Source organism: Arvicanthis niloticus, chromosome 9 (assembly GCF_011762505.2).
Source record: "Arvicanthis niloticus isolate mArvNil1 chromosome 9, mArvNil1.pat.X, whole genome shotgun sequence".
NCBI classification, from domain to species: Eukaryota; Metazoa; Chordata; class Mammalia; order Rodentia; family Muridae; genus Arvicanthis; species Arvicanthis niloticus.
Genome location: NC_047666.1, coordinates 65,235,903 through 65,249,164, shown reverse-complemented (window position 1 = coordinate 65,249,164; position 13,262 = coordinate 65,235,903). Strand labels below are relative to the sequence as shown.

The 13,262-nt window shown below is 44.7% G+C and overlaps 1 long non-coding RNA gene across 1 annotated transcript in view; it reads right to left on the bottom strand.

Annotated features, from left to right (window-relative positions):
• Positions 1-440: 440 nt before the first annotated feature.
• Positions 441-13,262, bottom strand: part of LOC143443544 (uncharacterized) — a 92,257-nt gene continuing 79,435 nt past the window's right edge. Inside the window, exons 2-3 of the long non-coding RNA XR_013112634.1 lie at positions 1,394-1,565; positions 441-646 (exon numbers count right to left, since the gene is read on the bottom strand). This is a non-coding gene — a long non-coding RNA (uncharacterized LOC143443544). The remainder of the gene's footprint in view (positions 647-1,393; positions 1,566-13,262) is intronic.

The window sequence follows — 13,262 nt, the reverse complement described above, 5'->3', positions numbered from 1 at the left end:
GAAAGACAGAAGACCAGACATTCCCTGAGCTCATCTTTAACTCTAGTCTCTATTTCTCCCATGCTTGTGAAATGCCAGGCTGAAGTTCTGTGGTTTGGCCTCAGGTACTTTCTCCTTCATCAGTCATTACAACAGGCCGATACCTGGGGTCCCCTCGAGACAAATACCTCAGTGTCTTTGGGTTTATTGGGTGATAAAGGAGTACAGGAGTGCAGCTACCTGGCCATCAACTGGCTACCTGCTGCAGTCTCCAAGCCAGCTGATGACGGAGGGTTAGATGCCTACGAGTCCCCAGTCTCAGCCCATCAGTGAGCAAGGCAGTACAAGAGGGCTGTTTGATTGATTGACAATAAATAAAGAAAAGGAACAAAATAAAAAACAAGAACAGAAACAAATCCCTGGAAACCATTTCAGAAATATTTTGTTTCAGTGATGTAAGTTTATTTGGTTATATGCATAGTACCACTGAGTCTAAAAGTGTTGTTGAAGGTCATTGATTTTCTTCCAAGCAGAAACGTGAACAGAAGAAAGCCTGTTGTTGGTTCTAAACAGCCTGGGGCAGCCATTTTAGACTCAGAGAAGGTAGTAATTCAGCTTTAAAAATCGATCCATTCAAACCACACTTAGGAACCTTCATCCTTGTCACCTTGGGAAAAAGTAGAAGAAAAAAAATCATTATTTATGTAGCCTATTTAATACCCACTGATGGATCAGACCACAGGCTTGCTGGCAGTGGCACACCTAGTGTTTGCTGCTTCCAACTCTGCCTTTTCTCCCCCCAGCCTAACAGATACTGGTACCCGAAGTACTCTGCCCCAGCGAGGGTCAGAGTGGGTCTCCTCCCACTTCTGTAGGCATTTTCTTGTACCTAGGTGAGAAAGTCCCTCCTGGTAGACAGAAGAAATCTGACCCTTTCTACCTCATGGAAGACACCTCTCTGAAATGACACTCTCAAAGATCTCAGGCCCCTGAGATCACCATCACCCCTCCTGTTCTCATGGGCGTATCCAACTGGATGCAGAGCTGGGCAGCCTGCCTCTGAGTGGTAACCAGAACTATGTCTGGATCCCTGTTATCATGTCAGCTGAAATCTCTGGACTCTTACTAAGATCTGGCATTAGTGTTGCCTCTGACCGTCCTAGCATCTTCCCAACTCTTCAGCCTGTATGGTTACTTGGGCAATCATGAGTCCTAATGTTCTAGAAAGAGCATAGTTCTGGGGATGCCACAGGGACCTGTGCATGTACAATATGGGGGTATAACCATTTAGTTGTGTGTTCTCAAAAGAGATACTTTTTCTATGTCATGATCTCAGAGCTACAAAATGCAGAAAACACTGGCTGCAACCTATTCTAGGGGGTTATAGCTCTAACTCAATGCTAGGGCCACTTACTTCGAGAGCTTCTTTAGAGATTCTGGAAGGAGAACTCAGATCTTCATGTGCCCTTGACCAAAGAGTGGTCAAGATTGTCCTCTTCAGTTGAGTGTGGCTTGAAAGAGGCATTCATGAGCAGTAAGTGAGGAAGGGGACACCTACTTAGCCTGGAACATGATCCACATCAATCCTGATGATCAAAGTGGAAACAGGTATCACAGTTGGATAGACCTCAACTCCTGGAGTACTTGCTAGCACACCAGGCACTGAGTTCTGTTAATGGCTCAGAAAGAAAAATGCCATAGCATTCCCTTCTGAGAAGCCATTAAGTAGCTGGCCACTAAGCAGTCCATTCCTTTCCCACTTTCCCCATCTTTTGAACTTGCCAAATAACATAATTTAAAAACAATTATCTAACTTTCTGCTCTGATACCAAGCTGTAACCGTAACTATTAGTATACTGGAGGAAGGTTTCTACAGAGCAGAGCATTGATTGATTCATTCAGTCACTCATTCATTCATCCACCCAATCTTTCTGTAGATCTCAGCACTATGAGACTTGCTAGAGAAACAGAAGCAAAGAACCAAGTGTTGACATCTTCATCTCAAGATATGGTGCCAGAAGTACCAGAAAGAAGCGGGGTCCATGGCCTCTTGGGAGATGAGGAACAACCCCTCTCCTGAGGCAGAGGCAACACAGGGAAGGTATCAGGGCTCAAGCTTCAGTCCTAGGACTGGGACTGCCCTGTAATGAATTGACTTTGAAGTCAACAGATACATAGCCTCACACAGAAGACTGTCATAGATTGTTGTTTGAGAAATACCTACTTACATGCATTTCAGAGACTGGACAGGGAGAAGCTAAGAGCAGAGGCTGCAAGGCCACTTGAGCTCTTGTCAACCACAATGGCAGTGGACTCCTGTGAGGAGCGGGTGTGGTGGCGCAGCCAGCTAAAATGGTGCCTGCAGAGTTTTGAGCGCTGTTTCTTGGCGGTTTGTGTGCCACCCCCCCTTTCCCTGACAGAGCTACATCCGCAGAACTACTGCGGAGACTTGCTGCCACGCACCAATGAGGCATGCCCACGTAGCAGGTTCTGAATGGGACAGGCATGGGGATAAAAGGACTGCCGTTAAGGGGATCGGGGGGGGGGGGGGCTTCCTGAGAGAAGATTGTAAAGGGTTCCTGAATAAACTGCATTGAGAAGAACTCCGAGTTGCGTTGTTCCTGTCTGCTGGTCAGATAGAGAAGCGAAAAGTGGTGGCCTGTACGGGGAGTTCAGAACTCAGCGCAGTCAGGGCAGCTAGCTGGTAAGTTCCCAGGTAAGTGGGACAAAAGAAAGCTCTCAGTTCAGGGACTATAAAGTTCCCAGGCAAGTGGGACAAGGGCAAGTTCTCAGTTTTGAGACCTAAAAAGGTTCCCGGCTTCGGGACAAGTTGTACCATGGGAAATTCATCATCCTCACAGTTGCTGCAGCATGCTCTTTGTGGCTTGCTAAAAGCGAGAGGGGTTGGTCTTAAAAGGGCCACAGTGGAAAATTTTTTACAGGCTGTAGACAAGGTTGCACCCTGGTTTTCAGTTTCAGGGCACCTCACACTACCCAGCTGGGAGAAGTTAGGAAGAGATCTTAAGTTGCCTGAAGAGAAAGAGAACTAGCCAGCGGAGTAAAGCCTGTGTGGAAACTGGTGAGATCTTGCATTGAGAACAGAGAAGAAAAATGCACTGCAAAGTTAGAGAGGGGTAGCAATGCGCTAGAGCAACTGAAAGAGGAGCTATCTCAAAAGTCTGAGAACAAAGAAAGCTCTGAGGAAGAAGAGGTTTCTGAAGCCGAGTTAGAGAGGCTGGCACAGGACCTAGAGGAAGCGAAACTAGATATAGAACCCTCTGCGCCAGGGTTGCTTTGGCTGCCTCCATACGCTCTTACTGGAGAATCAGGACAGAGTTTTTTCCTGAAGCCTGGAGGGAACCACGGGCTCAGTGTTTCCCAGTATTTCAAGACAACCAAGGCAATCGGCACCATGAGCCTCTTGATTGGAAGGTTATTCAAAGACTGGCCAAGGGGGTCAGAGCATACGGCATTAGTGCTGCTTTTGTGGTTTCTCAACTGGAGTCTCTCCATAGATATTGCATGACACCCAGTGATTGGCAGAATTTGGCTAGAGCTTGTTTATCTCCTGGCCAATACTTAGATTGGAAGGCCTACTTTATAGAGCTCTCAGTGGAGCAGGCTGCTGTAAATGCCACTAATGGCCAGCAGGCCTGGGACCAGGACATGTTGTTGGGCCAAGGCAGATTTGCAAATCAACAAACAAATTACCCTTTGCAGGTATATGAGCAAATCAATAATATAGGGACTAGAGCATGGAAATATCTTCCCAATAGAGGTGAGGTGTCAGGAAACCTAACCAAGATTGTTCAGGGACCAGCAGAGCCATTTGCCAACTTCGTGGCTAGAATGGTGGAGGCAGAGGGAAGAATTTTTGGAAATCCTGACACAACCATGCCACTATTAAAGCAACTGATTTTTGAACAATGTACCAAAGAATGTAGACAGGCCATTAATCCTTATAAGAGCAAAGGGCTAGAGGTGTGGATGAAAATTTGTAGAGAGCTAGGGGTGGGGGGGCTCTTTCTAATGCCGGGTTGGCAGCCGCTGTTATACAGATGACCCAGTCAAAACAACCTTAAAAGTGGAAAATGTTTTAAATGCGGCCAACTGGGACATTTAAAACAACAGTGTCCCCAATTTCAAGTCCTGGATGGCCCCAGAGCAAGGGTGCCTGGTCTTTGCCCTAGATGTAAAAAGGGGAACCACTGGGCGAATGAATGCAGCCTATCAATGCTGGATATAGAGGAGCCAGGCCAAAAAATTTGCCACGGGGCCCTGACCTCAGTGCCCTCAAATATATGGGGCAGTAGCCTAGAGTTGGCCAAGCCTGAGGCCTCCAATGCAATGGGATTGCCACGGCGAGCCACAGCGGGAAGTGAAGAATTCGATCTCTGTTCCACCTCCAGACTCATATTAACACCTCAGATAGGCCCTCAATTGGTTGACACAGATTTTCAGGGACCGTTACCATCTGGCATAGTGGGTTTGATTATAGGAAGGAGCTCCATCACTTTGCAGGGCTTAATAATTCATCCAGGGGTGATTGATCCAGACTATACAGGAATAGTAAAGATTATGGTGCCCTCCCCTAGAGGAGTGTCCACCATTTCTCCTGGAGACAGAAGAGCACAGATGTTACTATTACCCAATTGCCATGATCGATTTCCTGCAAAAAATGTTGAGCGAGGACCCAAAGGTTTTGGCTCTACTGGAACCAATTCCATATTTTGTTCCCTGAATCTTGATTCTCGGCCCTTAATAAATTTATTTATAGAAGGAAAATCAATTTCTGGCCTTTTGGATACTGGCGCCGATCGCAGCATAATCAGTATTAAGGATTGGCCCAAGGGGTGGCCTAAACAAAACTCAAATCAAATGTTGAGGGGATTAGGATATGCCAAGGAGCCTGAGATGAGCTCTCGGTTGTTACACTGGAGAGATGATGAAGGACATTCTGGAGTTTTCCAGCCTTATGTTATGGGGCTTCCTGTTTCTTTATGGGGAAGGGATCTCCTGAAAGAAATGGGCTATGTGTTAACTACTGAGAAGGAATATAGCCCACAGTCTCGTCACATAATGTCTGGCATGGGTTACTTTCCAGGAAAAAGACTGGGGAAAAGATTGCAGGGACGAACGTCTCCCATGCCCGTAAAACAGAAGCAAGATAGAACTGGAGTGGGTTTTTCATAGGGGCCACTGAGGATGTTTTCCCCATGTGGTGGAAATCTGAGGAGCCCGTGTGGGTTCCTCAGTGGCCACTCCCCTCAGAAAAATTACAAGTTGTACAAGAGCTGGTAAAAGAACAATTATTGTTAGACCATCTGCAGCCATCTACATCACCTTGGAATACACCCATTTTTGTGATAAAGAAAAAAATCTGGGAAATGGAGGCTTCTACATGATTTAAGAGAAATAAACAATTTTAATGGAACCGGTACGATGTCTGCCTTTACCCTCCACATTGCCCAAAAATTGGCCTGTCATAGTTTTAGATATTAAAGATTGTTTCTTTTCAATCCCATTGCATCAAAAGGATACGGCTAGGTTTGCTTTTACAGTCCCTTCCATGAATCATGCAGAGCCAGATCAATGATATGAATGGGTTGTATTGCCACAAGGCATGGCCAACAGTTCCACTATGTGTCAACTGTATGTTGATGCCGCCTTGAAAGAAGTCAGACAGAATTTTTTGAAAATCAAATATTATTATATGGATGATATTCTTGTTGCTGCCCCTACCGAGCAGATGCTTGATGAAGCCTATAGAGCTGTTGTGTTAAGTTTAAGAAAGAAACAGTGATAGCTCCTGAGAAGGTATAAAAGGGCTCTGTGGTTATTTAGGAACAAAAATATCTTTAGGACAAGTAATTCCTCAATAAATCCAGATTTACACAGATAATTTGCATACCTTGAATGATTTTCAAAGATTGTTGTGAGATATACAGTGGCTTAGATCCTATCTCTCATTGTCTAATAAACAATTACAGCCATTATATGATATTTTACCAGGTTATTCAGACCTCAGCTCCCTTAGATGTTGAGGCCCAAGCTCGAGTCCCTGTTCGGGCGCCAAAAATGTTGAGGCCCTCTCCACTCTGCTCTTGGCGGCCACTGTATCCTGGCTCAAGCTGCAGCTCCGGTCCGAGGGTGGGGGTTCAGCAAGAGAGAGAGTGAGGATGGACTCGAAGAATGGAGACCAGACAGAGTGTGATTCAATCCTGTTTATTCTTCAGTCTCTCTTCCTAGTCCAAGTCCCAAGTCTAGCTGTACTCTCTAAAGAGTCTCCCTAAAGAGTATATCTCTCTGCCGTCTGCCTCTGCCTTTTATATGTCTCACTTCTAAGCCATGCCTCTAAGTTACACCTTTAATCATGCCCTTAGGTCTTGTCTCTAAATCTGATCTCTAGGTCACACTCTTAAGTCACACACCTTTAATCTCACACACCCAAGGAAAGTCCTGGGTATCCAAAGCAAGATGTTATCAGAGTGTGCTCAGCTGTTGTAGGCTATTGTAATACAAGTCTCATGTCAGGGTATATAGCTCAAGATGGCTGCAAACCTGATAGCCGCTTTCTGCTAAAAATCGGCCCCCAACACTTAGACATTTAACTAATGAAGCTAGAGCAGCATTAACATTAATGGGAAAGGGCATACAAGATGCAGCCTTGAGGCATAGAGATGAATCCCAGGATATTACATTATGCATATTGCCAACTGAATGTCAGCCTACAGGAGTATTATGGCAAGGGGCCCCTTTACTTTGGGTGCATCCGAAAATTTCTCCTGCTCAGACACTCACTCATTTTCCAACTGCAGTTGCCCAGTTAGCCACGCTGGGAATTCGTCGGTGTGTTCAACACTTTGGCATTCAACCTACAAGCCTAATTGTACCATATACAGCTGCTCAACTTGAAGTATTGATGGCCACTGTGGATGATTGGGCAATTTTGAGATGTACTGTTAATGGGACAACGGATAATCATTTTCCAAAGGACCCTATATTACAATTGATTAATGCTCATCCTGTGGTCTTTCCATGGATCACCCATAGAAAGCCTTTGTTAAATTGCCCTACTATTTTTACAGATGGTTCTAAGACAGGATGTGGAGCATTTTTGGTTGCAGGATCGTTGCCTGTAACCAATTTCCTCCAGCGTCCCCTCAAGTTATAGAATTACAGATTGTGATAAAGGTTTTTGAACGATTTTCTCGTTCCTTTAATTTGATATCTGATAGTCAATATGTAGTAAATGCTATTAAACAATTGGAAATTGTAGGTAAAATAAACCTAAAGTCCACCATAGGAGAGTTACTTACCCAATTGCAATTTCTTATTTGGAATAGGGAACACCCTTTTCTGTTCAACATATTTGTGCCCATACTGGTTTACCTGGTCCATTGACTGAAGGAAATGATATTGTTGATAAAGCTTCAAAGACCTGTTTTAATGTTGCAAATTTTGTGCTCTATGATTCCCTGGAGTTAGCAAGACACTTTCATAGCCAGTTTCATGTAAATTCTAAAACCCTATCATCTCACTTTGGCATTCTTCGTGCTGATGCTAGAGATATAGTGAAAGCTTGTCAAGCTTGTGCCCCATTGTTACCCCAGATGGGAATCGGGATTAATCCCCGAGGCCTACGCCCCCCTACATTTATGGCAAATGGATGTCACCTATTTCCCTGAGTTTGGAAGATTAAAATATATTCATGTATCTATAGATACTGCTTCTGGAATTATGTTTGCCTCCCTGCATTCTGGGGAGAGGGCTTGCCATGTCATTGCTCATTGTTTTGAAGCCTGGGGAGCCTGGGGCATGCCTAAATGTTTAAAGACAGATAATGGACCAGTGTACACCTCTACTTCCTTTGTGTCCTTTTGTAAGACCATGGGAGTTCACCTTAACCATGGTTTGCCTTATAATCCTCAGGGGCAGGGCATTGCTGAGCGGGCACACCGCACCCTAAAGGAGTGTCTTCTTAAACAAAGAGGGGAAATAGCCTCCGGCCGCACGCCTAGAGAGAGAATGGCTATAGCCCTCTTTACCCTAATTTTTTTTGACTCTGGATAAGCAGGGATGGTCTGCAGCTGATCTCCATGCTGATCCCAATGCTACCCATAAAGGCATGGTAATGTGGGAAGACATATTGATAGGAAAATGGAGTGGCCCTGACCCAGTATTGGTGTGGGCAAGAGGGTCTGTTTGTGTGTTTCCTCAGGATCAACATCAGCCAATTTGGGTTCCAGAAAGACCAGGGTTATACAGCAAGAAGACAGGAATGGAGATGCTAAGGAAGACCCTTCTGCTGATGTGGATGCTACCAGCGATAAGGAGCAATGCTAGTTTTTGTTATGGAAGTCTCACCTTTGAAAGCTCAGTACAAATTTTAAGTTCAAGACAAAATATTTCTTTTCAACCCACACCGGTATGTGTGTGTGGCCTCCTTTTACATTTGTAGTAGTTTTAATGGTAGTGTTTTAATAGTTGTTTTTATTCATTATGTTGGAATGTTTCAAAATATCATTTTGCTATGGTTGCCCGTGTGCCTCGATATCTTCCTTGGCCTGTGGAAGCCCCTTCAGCCATGATTTTATTTAGATCTAAAAGAGATTTTGGCATTACTGCAGCAATAGTTATAGCCATTGTTGTTTCAGCCACCGTGGCCACAGCAGCCGCTATTTCATCAACTACCACAGTCCAGACCGCAGCTGCTTTGAATAATATGTCTGCAGCAGTTGCCGAGGCCTTGAATAGTGAAGGAAATATTAATAATCATTTGAAAGCAGGCATTCTATTGCTTTATCAAAGAGTTGATCTTGTTCAGGAACAGGTAGATGTATTGGTGGAGTTGGCTCAATTGGGTTGCCAATGGAAAAATATAGGTATATGTGTTACCTCCGTGCCTTTTCAGAATATAAGCCATGCTGGTATTTCTTTCCAAAAGCCTTTCTCAGTTCTTTACAGGAAATTGAATTCGAGGGAATGTTGAGAGAATTACGACAGTCCATTGTTCACATTAACTCGACCAGAGTGGACGCCTCCCTGGCCTCCGGATTGACCAGCTGGACTCTTCAAGCAATGTCCCACATCAAGGAGTGGATGGGAATCAGGGAGGTTGCTATGTGCCTGGTCCTCATCAGTTGCCTTGCCTTTTGGTGCATGCGTCAGATGAAAGCCCAACAGAAAACATTTTAGGCCTTGATTGTACAAGCGTTTGCAGCAGTGGAGATGGGACAGTCTCCTCAAGTGTGGTTTGGCATGCTAGAGAGGTAGTCAATGATGGGTAAGACTCCTTGGGCATGTTACCAACCTAAGACAGAGACCAAACCAAAGCTGTTTGACTCCCCATGATGGGTAAGGAGCGTTGCTTGAAAGGGGCAACCTAAGACAGGCACTCTCTGCCAAAATTAATAAGGGGGAATTGTGAGGAGCAGGTGCGGTGGCGCAGCCAGCTAAAATGGCGCCTGCAGAGTTTCAAGTGCCATTTCTTGGTGGTTTGCATGCCGCCCCCCCTTTCCCTGACAGAGCCACATCCGCAGAACTACTGTGCAGAATTGGGCCATTTGACGTGCACCAATGAGGCATGCTCGTGTGGCAGGTTCTGAATGGGACAGGCATGGGGATAAAAGGGCTGCCGTTAAGGGGATCAGGGGCTTCCAGAGAGAAGATTGTAAAGGGTTCCTGAATAAACTGCATTGAGAAGAACTCCGAGTTGTGTCGTTCCTGTCTGCTGGTCAGATAGAGAAGCAATAGACTCCAAGACAGTGACCATCTCAGAGAGGGTCGGGTAGATAAGCAATTCCAGGTAAGGCACTGGAGAAGAGGTGCAGAGGCAGAAGCTCAGGGTTGCAAAGTCACTGTGAAGAAGTGCTGAGAAAAGTAGGATCAAGAGGCACAGAGGGCAGGGTAGCGTTGGAGACTCGAACACTCCTACTTAAGAGCTGGGAGGCAGGAGAGGCCCTGAGAAGGCAAGAGCCCACCAGAGAACATTGACTACAGACACTCACTTCCAGGCCCACCACTGTGCACTAAATTACCATGTGGGTCCCACAGCTTTGTCTGTGATGGACAAAATACCACCCAAGCAACGTTTTAGAAAATTCTGGTTGGGGAAAGGCATCAAGGACATAAAGGGTTACGTGGAAGGCAATGGAGAGTAGAGACTCCTGTGAGGGAGACAGTGTGGCGGCCTTGGGCAGCCAAGGCTGGACAAATCCTGCTTGGTAGACAGCTGCTGTCAGTGTGAGTTGGAGGTTTAAACTATCCTTCCACCTGAGAAGGGAGACTGCCAGAGGCTTAGTCGCCCTGTCCCAGGAAAACAAAGGATTACTGTCCCACATAGCCAAATCTGTGTGTCTCATCTGGTCTTCATCACATGGCTTTCTATAAAATGTCAGACTGTCACAGACACAGCAGTGAGAAGATGGGCTCTTTCTCTTCCCAGTTTGTTCAAACTCAAAAAGCTCACTTTCCTTTGCCACTTTGTTTCCTTATATTTTTGTTTGTTTATTTGGAGTACAGAGCCAGTAGGCAGTGGGTTATGGACTTAAGTGTTGGATTATAACATGGTTAGAAAGAGAAGCAGAAAAGCAAGCAAGTCTATTGTGGGCAGAGGGCATAGGCAGTAGAGACTACCCAGCCTTCCCTCCTGGGTTCTCATCTTTTGGACTTGGCAACTTCATCTGGATTGATTTCTAGCTCCAGGAGGGACCTTGATGGACAGGTACAAGGAGCCATCTCACATCCAGGAGAAATGGCCAGTGGGCTGGGAAGCTTGTCCTTGTTCCCAATGCAACTGAAGATGCAACCAAAGCTGTTGGGTTTAGAGGATTCAGATGGTCTGAGCTGGGAGAAAAGTAAAAACTGCAGGTAGAAAGGATGTAGAACATGTGCAGAGATGGGCCTGGGCTGAGAGAAGGGAGGGTCTTTTCCATATGAGATTGTACCCTCTTCTCGTCAGCCTGGATGGAAGTACAGCTCTGCAGATGCACACTCCGGGCTCTGGGTGGAGGTCAGCATCGAGACAGGGCAAAGTGAACTGGAGTGGAGTAAAGGCAAGAGAGACAGGACTGAGACCTTGCATCAGTTTGGTTTTCTGGATAAAATATCCTGACAACAGCAATTTAGAGAAGAAGGAGTTGATCTCTGCTCACAGTACACGGGTGCTATCCATCACCGCTGGGGAGCCACCTCCGGCAGGTGCCTGAAAGCAGCTTGTCATTGCTTTTGAACTTTGAAGGAGACTGCTGGATGCTTTACTGAGCTCAGCTAGCTGGTTCCTTTTTTCTACCTCAATTAAACTAATCTAGATAATCCCTTATGGGTGCACTTGGAGGCTTGTCTTAGGCCATACCACATCCTGTCAGGTTAACAATGTAACAGTAATTGTTACATTCTTCCATTTTAATTCTTCCCCAAACCCAGGAAAGAAAGAAAAATGCAGAACTGGGAGATTCCTTGAGAGTGGGGATCCTGATCTGAGTCCAAGTTGCCTTCCTGGAGACTCTGCCCCAAGATAAGAACCCCTTACTTTCACTGATGACACAGCAGTGGAACCCCAGAAGTACATTTTTCCCTGTGGCTATTTCTGGTCAAGGGGTCCATAGGAAAGGATCTGGCTGTTAAACAGTGCTGAAAGGAACAGGAGTAATGCACTGAGCAATAAGAATTTGGAATGAACATTGTTGTATCTTCAAAGAAACCCCTGGGGAATGTGGTTAAGCAGGAAGCAGAAAGAGCAAGCAGTTTTGAAAACCTACCAGTTTAGGTAGAAGACTAAACAAAAGGCGCCAAGAACACTTCCATGAGCCTGAAGATGGAGTTTGGGAAGTCTCCTAGAAGGATTAGGGAGGAGAGATCAGGGGTGAACATAAGATGGAGGCTGGGTGAAGAGGAAATGCCAAGGTCCATGAAAGATGACTCAGAAGAAGAGATACAAATGTATATAATGACTAAATTTTTAAAAATAAAGATGCATATAAGACTTCATATTGGAAGAGGTCATAGAATGCTTGGTGACATAGAAAAAATTTTTATACCACCGTGATAAAATTTAGGAGTATGAACTTAGATAAGGAATATGCAAACGGCCCACTACCTACCCCCAACCTCTCCCCCCACACAAAAAAGTCCAAATCAAACCAAACTATTACCACCAACTTCTCTGAAATTAATCAACCAACCAATAGACAAAGAGAACAAGCAATAAGATGGGGGTTCCAGCACCCACACCCGGCCTCACAGCTGTCTCTAAGTCCAGTTCTAGGGAAACCAACAAACACCTTCTTCTGAAACTCTGAGGGCACTAGGTTTGCAGGAGACGTGGTGCACATGCACACACACACACACGAGGGGGGGAGGCAAAACACCCATACATGTAAAATAAACAACAATCCCAACAGAACAAAACTAAAAATGAAACAAACACCTCTTCCCTCAAAACTGAGAGTCAAATGGACATTTGTCTTGTTGACAGGGACTCAGGATCTGATTGGGTCTGTAATCCCAGCATGTGGGAGATGACAGGTTTGAGAGCTCAAGGCCGGTGGGAACTCCATAACCAGTCCTTGCCTCAAAAACAAAACAAACAACAAATGACACAAAACCCCAAAACTTACAAAACTCCAAACAGCCAAACAGGGGTCAACAGCAGCAGCAGACCTCTGTTCGACTACCACAGTTGTGAGGGAGAAGAGAGCGCGGCGCCCCGAGTCTCAGATCATGATGGCACGGATTAGTAATTACTAATAAAGGTTCAGTTTATCAAAGTTGTCACCTCTTTGGAAATAATTTCTAGTTAAAGAGGCATTTATATAGGGAAAAGTAAAACAGTGAAGAACAGTAAAGAAAGCAGCCTGGGAGAACAGAGACAGCTAGTGCTTACAAGGATGTGTTTTCATCACCAGATAAAAAGGCCAGGCAATGAAAATGAGGAATCAATTGCAAAAGTGACCGGGAACAAGTGACACAGAAATGAAGCAGAGTGTCAGGGAGGAGACAGGCTGGCACACATAACAAGTTAGAAAAAGTGAGAGAATGTCAGAAATAAGAAGGTATATATATATATATATATATATATATATATATATATATATATAGTGTGTGTGTGTGTATGTATATGTATATATATTACATTAAAATTATATACATATATGTAATAAAAATAAAAGTATATATGCTATATATATTAGGATATATAGTATATATATATATACTATATATATAATATATATATAATATATATATATAACAGAAAATATCTACAGCATAGAGATATGAAA